Raw genomic sequence first — 14,945 nt, forward strand, 5'->3', positions numbered from 1 at the left:
ACTCAACAGTAAAACAAAGCCTTCACTGAGGAGTACTGTATCTGACACAACAGTAAAACAAAGCCTTCACTGAGGAGTACTGTATCTGACTCAACAGTAAAACAAAGCCTTCACTGAGGAGTACTGTATCTGACACAACAGTAAAACAAAACCTTCACTGAGGAGTACTGTATCTGACACAACAGTAAAACAAAGCCTTCTCAGATGAGTACTGTATCTGACACAACAGTAAAACAAAACCTTCACAGAGGAGTACTGTATCTGGCTCAACAGTAAAACAAAACCTTCCCAGAGGAGTACTGTATCTGGCTCAACAGTAAAACAAAACCTTCACAAAGGAGTACTGTATCTGACTCAACAGTAAAACAAAACCTTCCCAGAGGAGTACTGTATCTGGCTCAACAGTAAAACAAAACCTTCACAGAGGAGTACTGTATCTGACTCAACAGTAAAACAAAACCTTCACAGAGGAGTACTGTATCTGACTCAACAGTAAAACAAAACCTTCCCAGATGAGTACTGTATCTGACTCAACAGTAAAACAAAACCTTCACAGAGGAGTACTGTATCTGGCTCAACAGTAAAACAAAATCTTCTCAGATGAGTACTGTATCTGACACAACAGTAAAACAAAGCCTTCACAGAGGAGTACTGTATCTGACTCAACAGTAAAACAAAGCCTTCACTGAGGAGTACTGTATCTGACACAACAGTAAAACAAAGCCTTTACTGAGGAGTACTGTATCTGACACAACAGTAAAACAAAGCCTTCACTGAGGAGTACTGTATCTGACACAACAGTAAAACAAAACCTTCACTGAGGAGTACTGTATCTGACACAACAGTAAAACAAAGCCTTCACTGAGGAGTACTGTATCTGACACAACAGTAAAACAAAGCCTTCACTGAGGAGTACTGTATCTGACTCAACAGTAAAACAAAACCTTCACTGAGGAGTACTGTATCTGACTCAACAGTAAAACAAAGCCTTCACTGAGGAGTACTGTATCTGACACAACAGTAAAACAAAACCTTCACTGAGGAGTACTGTATCTGACTCAACAGTAAAACAAAGCCTTCACTGAGGAGTACTGTATCTGACTCAACAGTAAAACAAAGCCTTCACTGAGGAGTACTGTATCTGACTCAACAGTAAAACAAAGCCTTCACTGAGGAGTACTGTATCTGACACAACAGTAAAACAAAACCTTCACTGAGGAGTACTGTATCTGACACAACAGTAAAACAAAGCCTTCACTGAGGAGTACTGTATCTGACTCAACAGTAAAACAAAGCCTTCACTGAGGAGTACTGTATCTGACTCAACAGTAAAACAAAGCCTTCACTGAGGAGTACTGTATCTGACTCAACAGTAAAACAAAACCTTCACTGAGGAGTACTGTATCTGACACAACAGTAAAACAAAGCCTTCACTGAGGAGTACTGTATCTGACACAACAGTAAAACAAAACCTTCACAGAGGAGTACTGTATCCGGCTCAACAGTAAAACAAAGCCTTCACAGAGGAGTACTGTGTCTGACACAACAGTAAAACAAAGCCTTCTCAGATGAGTACTGTATCTGACACAACAGTAAAACAAAACCTTCACAGAGGAGTACTGTATCTGGCTCAACAGTAAAACAAAACCTTCCCAGAGGAGTACTGTATCTGGCTCAACAGTAAAACAAAACCTTCACTGAGGAGTACTGTATCTGACACAACAGTAAAACAAAACCTTCACTGAGGAGTACTGTATCTGACACAACAGTAAAACAAAACCTTCACAGAGGAGTACTGTATCCGGCTCAACAGTAAAACAAAGCCTTCACTGAGGAGTACTGTATCTGACACAACAGTAAAACAAAGCCTTCACTGAGGAGTACTGTATCTGACACAACAGTAAAACAAAGCCTTCCCTGAATGTATACAGGTAGGCTAACTGCCCCCCCCCCAAAAAAAAAACAGTTCCAAAAATCATCAGTCTCTGTCTGGATTCCTGAACACTACTGTGTGTAAACCAGGCGGATTGACGTAATAAATAACATGGGAAATGCAGTGATGTGATATGGTGAGACACCATTTGGTGATGGGTAAAAACGGTCCCTGTCCACTTGGAAAAAGCAATGGAATCAGTGGAATCAAGGAAATGAGTAAACAAAGCCTTCACTGACTGTATCTGACACAACAGTAAAACAAAGCCTTCACAGAGGAGTACTGAATGGAGGGGGTTGCCTGGCCACTGTAACCAGGTTAATGAGGCCACATTGTCGACAAAAAAGGCCCCCAAAAAGTTTATTAATCCATACAGCTGGATAATAATGAATAAATTTGATCAATAATGTATTTCCATACATAATATACATACATTTCATAACAGTATTAATATAATCCATATTTCTCATAATAGTAGAAACAAGAGTCATTAATTACCCACGGACTGGTTCAAAATAATGGACTATTCCGCCGTGGCAGAGTTCCCGTTCATTGTTTCACGCGATACGATTGCAAACAGGAATTTCCTTGATATTAAGCTGCAGCAACGAGGCACTTGTCAGAGTGGGGCAGAGAAAAGGAAAAGAAGGAAAGTAGATTTAATTTCAACAGAAAAATTTAGAAGTTCACACATTTCTTTAGTAAAAACACAGGTGCTGCTGATAATACTGCCAGCGGTATCGAGAGGACGTGTATGTGTAGCCCATGTATCCGATGCTGTCTGGACAAAAAGAGTATGGCTTGTCATACTCTTTTTGGCCAGACAGTATCAGATATATGCTTCAGATATATGGGCTACATCTAGTAAGCCAGAGGGGCGCTGTTTCACTCACTCAGATGCTTTGTCCAGCGAGACCGTTTCAGCCACTTGCGATTTGAAGGAAAGTTGTTAGGTGCACTGTTCGGATGCTGGAACTATTTTGGACGACTGTGCGAAGCTAACCTCCTTTTGAAGTGTTTTGTTTGGCAATAAGATGAAAACATTATGACTGGTTGTGTTCATGGCACATTCAGAGTGGCCCGTGCCTGGCACCTCCAAATCACTAAGACCCCACCTGAATGGAATATCACTAGCTAGGAGGAATAACACCAAGTCTTCAACTTAAAATGGTACATAAATCCCACTTGATTTCTTTATAAATTGAATACAAATACAGACGTGAAACAATACCAAGGATGCAAACTGGTGAGGGGCAAAAAAGGTGAGAAGAATTTTGACCCGAAATCTCACGTACTGTGTAGCGGCATACACAAAAATGTGCTTTAAAAATATGAAATAATAAATAACTACCACGCCAGCTGTATGCTCTGTCTGGCTGTTAATTAAGGATGAATATTCTGCATTAGACCAGTGTCATTAGCCTAGGCTTACAAATCCCTGCATGACATTGCTGCATCTGTTGACCAGAATCGTATTCCCATTCAATCTGTCTAGTAGTAGGCCTATATGTTAATAAAACATCTGAATGTGTAATGCCAATGACAAAACAATACACTACCACACACCAAACATACTATTACAGTTTGTCTTGATTACTAACACAATGAAAATGATAGGCACATTTTTGCAGAGAAAACATAACCTCTAGTGGTGTGGGGGCTGTGCTTTTGCAAAGTGGGTGGGGTTATATCCTGCCTGTTTGGCCCTGTCCGGAGGTATCATTGGATTTATTTTTAAAATATTTTTATTTCACCTTTATTTAACCAGGTAGGCAAGTTGAGAACAAGTTCTCATTTACAATTGCGACCTGGCCAAGATAAAGCAAAGCAGTTCGACACATACAACGACACAGAGTTACACATGGAGTAAAACAAACATACAGTCAATAATACAGTATAAACAAGTCTATATACAATGTGAGCAAATGAGGTGAGAAGGGAGGTAAAGGCAAAAAAGGCCATGGTGGCAAAGTAAATACAATATAGCAAGTAAAACACTGGAATGGTAGTTTTGCGATGGAAGAATGTGCAAGGTAGAAATAAAAATAATGGGGTGCAAAGGAGCAAAATAAATGAATAAATTAAATACAGTTGGGAAAGAGGTAGTTGTTTGGGCTAAATTATAGGTGGGCTATGTACAGGTGCAGGTGGGAGATGCTATGGTAACCAGCGAGCTGAGATAAGGGGGGACTTTACCTAGCAGGGTCTTGTAGATGACATGGAGCCAGTGGGTTTGGCGACGAGTATGAAGCGAGGACCAGCCAACGAGAGCGTACAGGTCGCAATGGTGGGTAGTATATGGGGCTTTGGTGACAAAACGGATTGCACTGTGATAGACTGCATCCAATTTGTTGAGTAGGGTATTGGAGGCTATTTTGTAAATGACATCGCCAAAGTCGAGGATTGGTAGGATGGTCAGTTTTACAAGGGTATGTTTGGCAGCATGAGTGAAGGATGCTTTGTTGCGAAATAGGAAGCCAATTCTAGATTTAACTTTGGATTGGAGATGTTTGATATGGGTCTGGAAGGAGAGTTTACAGTCTAACCAGACACCTAAGTATTTGTAGTTGTCCACGTATTCTAAGTCAGAGCCGTCCAGAGTAGTGATGTTGGACAGGCGGGTAGGTGCAGGTAGCGATCGGTTGAAGAGCATGCATTTAGTTTTACTTGTATTTAAGAGCAATTGGAGGCCACGGAAGGAGAGTTGTATGGCATTGAAGCTTGCCTGGAGGGTTGTTAACACAGTGTCCAAAGAAGGGCCAGAAGTATACAGAATGGTGTCGTCTGCGTAGAGGTGGATCAGAGACTCACCAGCAGCAAGACTCACCTCATTGATGTATACAGAGAGTCGGTCCAAGAATTGAACCCTGTGGCACCCCCATAGAGACTGCCAGAGGTCCGGACAGCAGACCCTCCAATTTGACACACTGAACTCTATCAGAGAAGGAGTTGGTGAACCAGGCGAGGCAATCATTTGAGAAACCAAGGCTGCCGAGTCTGCCGATGAGGATGTGGTGATTGACAGAGTCGAAAGCCTTGGCCAGATCAATGAATACGGCTGCACAGTAATGTTTCTTATCAATGGCGGTTAAGATATCGTTTAGGACCTTGAGCGTGGCTGAGGTGCACCCATGACCAGCTCTGAAACCAGCTTGCATAGCAGAGAAGGTATGGTGAGATTCGAAATGGTCGGTAATCTGTTTGTTGACTTGGCTTTCGAAGACCTTAGAAAGGCATGGTAGGATAGATATAGGTCTGTAGCAGTTTGGGTCAAGAGTGTCCCCCCCTTTGAAGAGGGGGATGACCGCAGCTGCTTTCCAATCTTTGGGAATCTCAGACGACACGAAAGAGAGGTTGAACAGGCTAGTAATAGGGGTGGCAACAATTTCGGCAGATAATTTTAGAAAGAAAGGGTCCAGATTGTCTAGCCCGGCTGATTTGTAGGGGTCCAGATTTTGCAGCTCTTTCAGAACATCAGCTGAACGGATTTGAGAGAAGGAGAAATGGGGAAGGCTTGGGCGAGTTGCTGTTGGGGGTGCAGTGCTGTTGACCGGGGTAGGAGTAGCCAGGTGGAAAGCATGGCCAGCCGTAGAAAAATGCTTATTGAAATTCTCAATTATGGTGCATTTATCAGTGGTGACAGTGTTTCCTATCTTCAGTGCAGTGGGCAGCTGGGAGGAGGTGTTCTTATTCTCCATGGACTTTACAGTATACAATATCCAATATCTTTACAATATCCAGGCATCCTCTACTGACGGGATGAGATCAATATCCTTCCAGGATACCCCGGCCAGGTCGATTAGAAAGGCCTGCTCGCTGAAGTGTTTCAGGGAGCGTTTTACAGTGATGAGTGGAGGTCATTTGACCGCTGACCCATTACGGATGCAGGCAATGAGGCAGTGATCGCTGAGATCTTGGTTGAAGACAGCAGAGTTGTATTTAGAGGGCAAGTTGGTTAGGATGATATCTATGAGGGTGCCCGTGTTTAAGGCTTTGGGGATGTACCTGGTAGGTTCATTGATAATTTGTGTGAGATTGAGGGCATCAAGTTTAGATTGTAGGATGGCTGGGGTGTTAAGCATGTTCCAGTTTAGGTCGCCTAGCAGCACGAGCTCTGAAGATAGATGGGGGCAATCAGTTCACATATGGTGTCCAGAGCACAGCTGGGGGCAGAGGGTGGTCTATAGCAGGCGGCAACGGTGAGAGACTTGTTTTTAGAGAGGTGGATTTTTAAAAGTAGAAGTTCAAATTGTTTGGGTACAGACCTGGATAGTAGGACAGAACTCTGCAGGCTATCTTTGCAGTAGATTGCAACACCGCCCCCTTTGGCAGTTCTATCTTGTCTGAAAATGTTGTAGTTTGGAATTAAAATTTCAGAATTTTTGGTGGTCTTCCTAAGCCAGGATTCAGACCCAGCTAGAACATCCGGGTTGGCAGAGTGTGCTAAAGCAGTGAATAGAACAAACTTAGAACAAAACTAAGGAGATGATTGTGAACTTCAGGACACAGCAGAGGGAACACCCCCCTATCCACATCGATGGAACAGTAGTGGAGAGGGTAGCAAGTTTTCAGTTCCTCGGCATACACATCACAGACAAACTGAATTGGTCCACTCACACAGACAGCATCGTGAAGAAGGCGCAGCAGCGCCTCTTCAACCTCAGGAGGCTGAAGAAATTCGGCTTGTCACCAAAAGCACTCACAAACTTCTACAGATGCACAATCGAGAGCATCCTGGCGGGCTGTATCACCGCCTGGTACGGCAACTGCTCCGCCCTCAACCGTAAGGCTCTCCAGAGGGTAGTGAGGTCTGCACAACGCATCACCGGGGGCAAACTACCTGCCCTCCAGGACACCTACACCACCCGATGTTACAGGAAGGCCATAAAGATCATCAAGGACATCAACCACCCGAGCCACTGCCTGTTCACCCCGCTATCATCCAGAAGGCGAGGTCAGTACAGGTGCATCAAAGCTGGGACTGAGAGACTGAAAAACAGCTTCTATCTCAAGGCCATCAGACTGTTAAACAGCCACCACTAACATTGAGTGGCTGCTGCCAACACATTGACACTGACTCAACTCCAGCCACTTTAATAATGGGAATTGATGGGAAATGATGTAAATATATCACTAGCCACTTTAAACAATGTTACCTTATATAATGATACTTACCCTACATTATTCATCTCATATGCATACGTATATACTGTACTCTATATCATCGACTGTATCCTTATGTAATACATGTATCACTAGCCACTTTAACTATGCCACTTTGTTTACATACTCATCTCATATGTATATACTGTACTCGATACCATCTACTGTATCTTGCCTATGCTGCTCTGTACCATCACTCATTCATATATCCTTATGTACATATTCTTTATCCCCTTACACTGTGTATAAGACAGTAGTTTTGGAATTGTTAGTTAGATTACTTGTTGGTTATTACTGCATTGTCGGAACTAGAAGCACAAGCATTTCGCTACACTCGCATTAACATCTGCTAACCATGTGTATGTGACAAATAAAACTTGATTTGATTTGACTTAGGGAGGAGGCTTCTAATGTTAACATGCATGAAACCAAGGCTATTACGGTTACAGAAGTCGTCAAAAGAGAGCCCCTGGGGAATAGGAGTGGAGCTAGGCACTGCAGGGCCTGGATTTACCTCTACATCGCCAGAGGAACATAGGAGGAGTAGAATAAGGGTGTGGCTAAAAGCAATAAGAATTGGTCGTCTAGAACGTCTGGAACAGAGAGTAAAAGGAGGTTTCTGGGGGCGATAAAATAGCTTCAAGGTATAATGTACAGACAAAGGAATGGTAGGATGTGAATACAGTGGAGGTAAAACTAGGTATTGAGTGATGAAGAGAGAGATATTGTCTCTAGAAACATCATTGAAACCAGGAGATGTCATTGGATGGGGCCACAGTGTCTCCTGAACCCTCCTGTCTCAGCCTCCAGTATTTATGTTGCAGTAGTTTATGTGCCGGGGGGCTAGGGTCAGTCTGTTATATCTGGAGTATTTCTCCTGTCTTAGCCGGTGTGAATTTAAGTATGCTCTCTCTAATTCTCTCTTTCTTTCTCTCTCTCGGAGGACCTGAGCCCTAGGACTATGCCTCAGGACTACCTGACATGATGACTCCTTGCTGTGCCCAGTCCACCTGGCTATGCTGCTGCTCCAGCTTCAACTGTTCTGCCTGCGGCTATGGAACCCTGACCCGTTCACCGGACATACTACCTGTCCCAGACCTGCTGTTTTCAACTGTCCAGAGACAGCAGGAGCGATAGAGATACTCTCATAGCCTCTTCTGGCTATGAAAAGCCAACTGACATTTACTCCTGAGGTTCTGACTTGTTGCACCCTCGACAACTACTGTGATTAGTATTATTTGACCATGCTGGTCATTTATGAACATTTGAACATCTTGGCAATGTTCTGTTATAATCTTCACCCGGCACAGCCAGAAGTGGACTGGCCACCCCTCATAGCCTGGTTCCTCTCTAGGTTTCTTACTAGGTTTTGGCCTTTCTAGGGAGTTTTTCCTAGCCACTGTGCTTCTACACCGGCATTGCTTGCTGTTTGGGGTTTAGGCTGGGTTTCTGTACAGCACTTTGATATATCAGCTGATGTAAGAAGGGCTTTATAAATACATTTGATTTGATTTGAACTCTCTACAAAAGAGAGTTGAAAAAGTCAAATCATGTCAAACTAATTTTAAACATTTGGTCATAGCTGATAAAAATTACTCCCATGAATGTGAACCTCTTCTGCACGTGTTAAATCAGTCCTTATGCATAAAATAAATCACCTCTGATTTGCTGTTTGCAATAATGGACCAAATAAGAGGCCGAGGGCAAGGACAAAGGAGACGTAGAGGGGCCAACAGAGGAAGATACACTACATGGACACCTGCTCATCGAACACCTCATTGTCAAGTATACTCCTTCTCCGGCCTCTAGGTCATCAGGCTGCTGATTATCCCGCACACCTGTCACCAGCGTCTCTCACACCTGCGCCTCATGACACTCACCTGGACTCCATTATCTTCTTGATTTTCTTCCCTATATCTGTCACTCCCCTTGGTTCTTTCCTCAGGTGTTATTGACTCTGTTTTCATGTTGGTGCGTTGTTTGTGTTTCGTGTTCATTGTTTCTGTTTCGTGTTCATTGTTTCTTTTATTCATTAAAACTCTTACTCCCTGAACTTGCTAAGGTGACCGGAAACATCAAATCAAATCAAATGTATTTATACAGCCCTTCGTACATCAGCTGATATCTCAAAGTGCTGTACAGAAACCCAGCCCAAAACCCCAAACAGCAAGCAATGCAGGTGTAGAAACATAACCGAATACAAACAGTGTAGCTATTCCTTCCGCAAGGCAATCAAACAAGCTAAGCGTCAGTATAGAGACAAAGTAGAGTCGCAATTCAACGGCTCAGACACAAGAGGTATGTGGCAGGGTCTACAGTCAATCACGGATTACAAAAAGAAAACCAGCCCCGTCACGGACCAGGATGTCTTGCTCCCAGGCAGACTAAATAACTTTTTTGCCCGCTTTGAGGACAATACAGTGCCACTGACACGGCCCGCAACCAAAACATGCGGACTCTCCTTCACTGCAGCCGAGTGAGGAAAACATTTAAACGTGTCAACCCTCGCAAGGCTGCAGGCCCAGACGGCATCCCCAGCCGCGTCCTCAGAGCATGCGCAGACCAGCTGGCTGGTGTGTTTACGGACATATTCAATCAATCCTTATCCCAGTCTGCTGTTCCCACATGCTTCAAGAGGGCCACCATTGTCCCTGTTCCCAAGAAAGCTAAGGTAACTGAGTTAAACAACTACAACCCGGTAGCACTCACTTCTGTCATCATGAAGTGCTTTGAGAGACTAGTCAAGGACCATATCACCTCCACCCTACCTGACACCCTAAACCCGCTCCAATTTGCTTACCCCCCAAATAGGTCCACAGATGATGCAATCTCAACTACACTGCACACTGCCCTAACCCATCTGGACAAGAGGAATACCTATGTGAGAATGCTGTTCATCGACTACAGCTCAGCATTTAACACTATAGTACCCTCCAAACTCGTCATCAAGCTCGAGACCCTGGGTCTCGACCCCGCCCTGTGCAACTGGGTACTGGACTTCCTGACGGGCTGCCCCCAGGTGATGAGGGTAGGTAACAACATCTCCACCCCGCTGATCTTCAACACTGGGGCCCCACAAGGGTGCGTTCTGAGCCCTCTCCTGTACTCCCTGTTCACCCATGACTGCGTGGCCATGCACGCCTCCAACTCAATCATCAAGTTTGCGGATGACACTACAGTGGTAGGCTTGATTACCAACAACGACGAGACGGCCTACAGGGAAGAGGTGAGGGCCCTCGGAGTGTGGTGTCAGGAAAATAACCTCACACTCAACGTCATCAAAACTAATGATGATTGTGGACTTCAGGAAACAGCAGAGGGAGCACCCCCCTATCCACATCGATGGAACAGTAGTGGAGAGGGTAGTAAGTTTTAAGTTCCTCGGCGTACACATCACAGACAAACTGAATTGGTCCACCCACACAGACAGCGTCGTGAAGAAGGCGCAGCAGTGCCTCTTCAACCTCAGGAGGCTGAAGAAATTCGGCTTGTCACCAAAAGCACTCACAGACTTCTACAGATGCACAATTGAGAGCATCCTGTCGGGCTGTATCACCGCCTGTTACGGCAACTGCTCCACCCACAACTGTAAGGCTCTCCAGAGGGTAGTGAGGTCTGCACAACGCATCACCGGGGGCAAACTACCTGCCCTCCAGGACACCTACACCACCCGATGTCACAGGAAGGCCATAAAGATCATCAAGGACAACAACCACCCGAGCCACTGCCTGTTCACCCCGCTATCATCCAGAAGGCAAGGTCAGTACAGGTGCATCAAACAGGGACCGAGAGACTGAAAAACAGCTTCTATCTCAAGGCCATCAGACTGTTAAACAGCCACCACTAACATTGAGTGGCTGCTGCCAACACACTGACTCAACTCCAGCCACTTTAATAATGGGAATTGATGGAAATTGATGGAAAATATATCACTAGCCACTTTAAACAATGCTACTTAATATAATGTTTACATACCCTACATTACTCATCTCATATGTATATGTATATACTGTACTTTATATCATCTACTGCATCTTTATGTAATACATGTATCACTAGCCACTTTAAACTATGCCACTTTGTTTACATACCCTACATGACTCATCTCATATGTATATACTGTACTCGATACCATCTACTGCATCTTGCCTATGCCGTTCTGTACCATCACTCATTCATATATCTTTATGTACATATTCTTTATCCCTTTACACTTGTGTGTATAAGGTAGTAGTTTTGGAATTGTTAGTTAGATTACTTGTTGGTTATTACTGCATTGTCGGAACTAGAAGCACAAGCATTTTGCTACACTCACATTAAACATCTGCTAACCATATGTATGTGACAAATACATTTGATTTTTGATTTGACATACTTTTAGCCATGTAGTATAGTTCAGCTCTCAGTTAAAATGGAAAAAGGTTCAAGAAAGCCTTTTGTTCCTGAATATTTATGCTCTTGAGTGACATGTTTCTGCATTGGTCATAATTTTAGGAAAACAGAATACAGTCCATGCAGTGATATGTTTACTTGCCTTTTATGGTGCGTACTATAATTCTAGTATTAACAAATGGCACAGACATATAAAAGAGGTATAACCATGTTAGGATATATTGATAATTAGTATTTAGTTGTACGTTTTAATGGAGGTAATTGATTTTGTGTCACTTATTATGTTCTGAGAGTCTTAATACACTTAGCAAATTAAAGGTGTCATTTTGGCCTACAGTTTGAGGCTGCGTGTTAATTGAAAAAATGAATTCTGTTCGGACAAATGTGCTCAAGCAATCGAGAAAAACTGTAAATGCCACACAACAAGGTAACAGCACATAGAGTCGCTCCTGGCGTCTAGCAGAGCTAGCTTGAAGTATCAGCCAGAGAGATCTAGCTGGTGGCATTGGCTACTGCCATTAGGTCATCCTTTATGAACGTAAGCATTAGCTTTAGTGTGTTGGAGGCAGTGCCACTGTATTGCAAGAGACTTGGATGCAACCCACACATGAGGAAACGTCCTCTCACTGTCAACTGTGTGTATATTCAGCAAACTTAGCATGTGTAACTATTTGTATGAACAAAATTAACTGAGACATACACTGCACAAGTTCCACAGACATGTGACTAACAGAAATTGAATAATGTGTCCCTGAACAAAGGGGGGGGGGGTCAAAATCAAAAGAAACAGTCAGTATCTGGTGTGGCCACCAGCTGCATTAAGTACTGCAGTGCATCTCCTCCTCATGGACAGCACCAGATTTGCCAGTTCTTGCTGTGAGATGTTACCCCACTCTTCCACCAAGGCACCCGCAAGTTCCCGGGCATTTATGGGGGAATGGCCCTAGCCCTCACCCTCCGATCCAACAGGTCCCAGACGTTCTCAATGGGATTGAGATCCGGGCTCTTCGCTGGCCATGGCAGAACACTGACATTCCTGTCTTGCAGGAAATCACACACAGAATGAGCAGTATGGCTGGTGGCATTGTCATGCTGGAGGGTCATGTCAGGATGAGCCTGCAGGAAGGGTACCACATGAAGGAGGAGGATGTCGTCCTTGTAACGCACAGCTTTGAGATTGCCTGCAATGACAACAAGCTCAGTCCGATGATGCTGTGACACAGCACCCCAGACCATGACGGACCCACCACCTCCAAATCGATCCCGCTCCAGAGTACAGGCCTCGGTGTAACGTTCATTCCTTCGTCCATGACAAGGCCCCTGCTCACCCCTGGTGACAAAAAAACGTGACTCGTCAGTGAAGAGCACCTTTTGCCAGTCCTGTCTGGTCCAGCGACGGTGGGTTTGTGCCCATAGGCGACGTTGTTGCCGGTGATGCCTGGTGAGGACCTGCCTTACAACAATTCTACAATCCCTCAGTCCAGCCTCTCTCAGCCTATTGCGGACAGTCTGAGCACTGATGGAGGGATTGTGCGTTCCTGGTGTAACTCGGGCAGTTGTTGTTGCCATTCTGTACCTGTCCCGCAGGTGTGATGTTCGGATTTACCAATCCTGTGCAGGTGTTGTTACACGTGGTCTGCCACTGCAAGGACGATCAGCTGTCTCTCCTGTCTCCCTGTAGCGCTGTCTCAGGCGACTCACAATACAGCACATGCAATGTATTGCCTTGGCCACATCTGCAGTTCTCATGCCTCCTTGCAGCATGCCTAAGGCACGTTCACGCAGATGAGCAGGGACCCTGGGCATCTTTCTTTTGGTGTTTGTCAGAGTCATTAGAAAGGCCTCTTTAGTGTCCTAAGTTTTCATAACCTTAATTGCCTACCGTCTGTTAGTGCTGTTAGTCTGTTAAAGCTGTTAGTGTCTTAACGACCGTTTCACAGGTACATGTTCATTAATTGTTTATGGTTCATTGAACAAGCATGGGAAACAGTGTTTAAACCCTTTACAATGAATATCGGTGAAGTTACTTGGATTTTTACAAATTATCTTTGAAAGACAGGGTCCTGAAAAAGGGACGTTTCTTTTTTTTGCTGAGTTTAGGTAGTTACATGGCTCCCAGTTCGGGTCTCCCCATGGCTACCCTTAAGAGTAATGGCCCTGACATTCAGCCGTACAGATACCAGTGAGCATCGGACAGAAACATATCACTGTAGCGTCGGCCCAAATCGTAACCAGTACAATATACAGGCGTTTGCGTGTAGCATATACCCCTACTATATACCGTAGTCTAGGCCCGTAAAACATACCACTGCAGATGTCATCACTGTCATCATCATACAAACCCTTCTGTTGGTGCCCCCTGAGGGTCAAGCTTGTGGGTGAATACGTGTAATATCTGAGACCTCTTAATACCATTTTGTGGAACGCCTCAGAGCAGCCAGAACCACCTAAAGCCAAGCAACAGAAAATACATACCTGAGCATAACCACCACACAGAGACAAGCTTGCCACTCCCCCATTCTTAACAGAACAGTCTCACACCCACTGTTACAATGCATCTGAGCAGAGGAAGGTGGGGGGATGGAGAGGATTATGGCCAGATGACGCTGCCTGGCAGGCAGGTGAGCTCAGTGTGATTCGTTGGATGGCAGGGGGGGACCAGGCCAGGCCAACCACTGGGAGGGTGCCCTCCTCGACCCCCGGCTCCGCCATAGGGCCCACTGTGAGCGGCCGGAGGCATCACCTCTTCCCACTGCCCTGTGGATCGCTGCCCATGGCCCGCTGTCCTTGCCAATTCTACCTAGCAGACATGAGAGGCATTCAGAGCAGCAACAAAGAAGTCCCAGGTTCAGGGGCCCTGGCATCTGATTCACAGGAGGGGGGACCAGCGTGGGGTGAGGGAGGGAGGCAGCAGTGGAAGAGCAGATGCTGAGAGCACATCTGGAGAAGTGATCTGTCTGTCCCCCACCTACCAGACCACCACAGACAACATTAAAACACACAAACACAATATGGTGAATCAAAGCCTCAGATGAGGACCCCATATCCATTATCAAGGTTGAAATCCATTCCAACCAAAATGTTACCCTATATAGCCTATTAGTTTACATTTAGTCTAGCTGTTATGCTGTACATAACTGTCAATGTGTCATAGGCCCTAAAGAAAGAGACAAAGATTCAGATAGAAGGGCTCGAGTCACTTTGTTCAAATTGTACTGCCTCAGGGCTGGAGGACTACTGCAGCGGTAAGTCTAGTCTACACATCACAGTGACAGTCTCATTTCATGTCCAGCCCTTGAACACGGACATGAAGGAAAGGGACCGGGAATTTTATAAAGGGACATTTACTCCTGAAAAGAACACAGGGTTTGAGCGGGTTTGAGTACAAAAGGGCTGAAGAGCAAGTGCCCTGCAATAAAATAAAGTAAGGTCAGCAGACTTCCCATGTGACAGCACA

The sequence above is a fragment of the Oncorhynchus tshawytscha genome, linkage group LG02, assembly GCF_018296145.1.
Source record: "Oncorhynchus tshawytscha isolate Ot180627B linkage group LG02, Otsh_v2.0, whole genome shotgun sequence".
Classification (NCBI taxonomy): domain Eukaryota; kingdom Metazoa; phylum Chordata; class Actinopteri; order Salmoniformes; family Salmonidae; genus Oncorhynchus; species Oncorhynchus tshawytscha.